This window comes from Etheostoma spectabile, chromosome 13, assembly GCF_008692095.1.
Source record: "Etheostoma spectabile isolate EspeVRDwgs_2016 chromosome 13, UIUC_Espe_1.0, whole genome shotgun sequence".
NCBI lineage: Eukaryota > Metazoa > Chordata > Actinopteri > Perciformes > Percidae > Etheostoma > Etheostoma spectabile.
In genome coordinates, this window is record NC_045745.1 from 9,423,970 (window position 1) to 9,426,614 (window position 2,645).

General features: G+C 42.7%; 1 long non-coding RNA gene across 1 annotated transcript in view; it reads right to left on the reverse strand.

Moving 5' to 3' along the window:
- Nucleotides 1–61: 61 nt before the first annotated feature.
- LOC116701082 (uncharacterized) overlaps nt 62–2,645 on the reverse strand; it is a 10,370-nt gene continuing 7,786 nt past the window's right edge. The window contains exons 2-3 of the long non-coding RNA XR_004334807.1: nt 1,537–1,541; nt 62–75 (exon numbers count right to left, since the gene is read on the reverse strand). This is a non-coding gene — a long non-coding RNA (uncharacterized LOC116701082). The remainder of the gene's footprint in view (nt 76–1,536; nt 1,542–2,645) is intronic.

Here is a 2,645-nt window from a genome sequence, read left to right on the forward strand (position 1 = left end):
ATTAATGCATGTTACTAACTCAACTTCTTCCTATTCCCAGAGTCTTGTGCTCTCTAGCCCCTTTCCTCTCTCCTCCTATCGCTTCCTGCAGGTGTTTCTGGCTCTGGATCTGTGGGTCAAGGCAGATGCCCCCCCCACCCTGAGCCATGGTTCTGCTCCAGGTATCTGCCTGTTAAAGGAAGTGTTTCCTTGCCTCTGTGGCCTAGTGCTTGCTCTTGGTGCATTGTTGGGTTTCTGGAAATAACATCACAGAGTACAATCTAGACCTGTTTTTTTATGAAAAGCGCAATGAGATAACTGTTGTTGTGATTTGTTGTTATATAAATAAAATTTAATTGAAAAGCTTTTTTACCCAGGAAACATGTGTCTGTTCTTTTTTCCTAAACTCAACTAGTGGTTTTGGTGCCTAAACTTAACTCGTCGTCACCTGCATGACACTCACTCCTTCGTAGGCTAAACTCAATTGTAATGTTTGCTGAAAGGACCGTCATTTGGCATTGCTCTGTACCCAGCTCACAGTCACCTTTTGTCGGCTAAACCTATCCGCCAACAGTGTTACAGAAGGTTGGTGAATAGCGGACCCACAATGCAGAAGTGGAAATTGAGAATAGTTACGATGCTTTAATGAAAAACTCAAAAAATGCACAAAAAGGAGTCCAGGAAACTAGCAGGCAAAAACGAGTAACAAAACAATAAAGTCAAACAGAAAACACAGGAACACTACGAACCAGGAAGACTAACAAAACAGCTATTCACACAGGAGACAGACACACAGTAACACTACAATGATTGGACAAGGGCAACACTAAGACTAAATACAGAGGGCAACGAGGTAACAAGGGCTGGGAAACAGGTGGAAGACATCAGACAATTGCAAAGGCGGGAAGTAAAACTAAACAAGACGGGCACCCAGATAGCTCAGTGGGTTGAGCGGGTGCCCATGTACAGAGGCTTGCTCCTCGACGCAGCGGGCCCGGGTTCGAATCCAGCCTGTGGCCCCTTTGCTGCATGTCACCCCCCTCTCTCTTTCCCCCTTTCACTCTGTCTGGCTATCTATCTAATAAAGGGAAAAAACCCAGAAAAAATAACTTAAACAAGAATAACTAAACAAGACGTGCCGTCTTGTTTAGTTTTAGAAAACAAGACTATCACAATAAAACACAAGAAAGAAACTACAACAAGTGAGCGACCAAGGACTAAGACATGGAACAAAACGTGAACAGGATGAAACAGAACATAAAAATAACACTTCACAAGACATGACCGAAAACCAGGCTAAGAAATTAAGACAGAAAAACAGACTACCACAATAAGACAAGACAAAACACCCAAACCATAACAAACAGCCGCTGAAATGCCCGACTGAAACCGGCTTTGCGTGATCTGTCTCTGTTTCCTTTGCCTATTGACATGTTATTATGTCTGTCATGGATCATGTGTTTGTTAGTTTACCCGTTTTGCACAAAAAATTAAAAAATTACAATTTAAACTAAGTGTTGTTATTATACACTACACACAGGTCTGAAATACACACACACATGCTCAGGTCCTATACATACACTAATAGAGTGAGTGGGCTGCCAGCGCCCTGATCGGCTGAGGTGGGGGGGTTGGGTGCCTTTCTCAAGAGCAATATGTCTAGGAGGTGAACTGGCATCTCTCCAGCTATCAGCCCACACTCTGTACTTTGGACTTGAATCAGCGACCCTCCGGTTCCCACCCTAACTCCCTACAGACTGAGCTACTGACCCTAACCCTTTGTGTGTATTCTGCACATTTCCACGTTTCCAAAGATCTGGAAAAAGCTTTGGGAAACCAACCACTCAGCTACCAGTGGGTGACAGATATAACTACAAGAGGAAAAGCGAGCGACTGTTTCTATCCGGCCGCTGAGCTGTGTTTATTTTTTTGGGAGTGTTCTATAATTTATTACATCTTCCAATCCATCCGAAGGCAGAGTCTCTGCGTGGAACATGTAGCAGCAGCAGCTGTGAGAAAGACAATTTAACACCACCAATAATCCTCCACAACCACCGCTGGTTTTGTTTTCCTCTATTGTGATTGATTGGACGCAGGTATTGATCGGCTGGAGAGAGTTGGTTGCGTGTGCAAACAGTGCATGTATGCAAATATGTGCACTTGCTGTGAATTTTGCCTCATTCATTAATTGTTTGTCCTTTGCAGGAGAGGCATTTTCCTGTTTTATCCATCTCTGTGATTTCCCATGGCTCATAATGATGACTCGCCCTGTAACACTGACAATCTGGAAACTGTATACTCTTCACTATGAGGTGCTATGGCTCAGAGGGGCTTCTTTTACTTGATGCATTGCATGCTGATCCAACACCTTCCTTAACAAATGTAATTAAATTTTTATGGATTGAGTGTGTTGTGTACAAGTTATGCCAACCATACACCAAACAACTTTTCAAGCGATTCCGCTGTCCCGGACTATTTTCCAATATCAAGTGAAATCCTGAGAGTCAGGCTAGAGTTGTTTGTCGTTTGGTGTAAGGTGGTCATAAAACTCAGTCTGAGTCAGTTTTTATCATCTTCATGTTCCAATAAAACTACAAACAAGTTTGATATTATCGTAACTTTTAAGTATTGGTAGTGTTAAATCATGTGAACATTGTCAACAACCA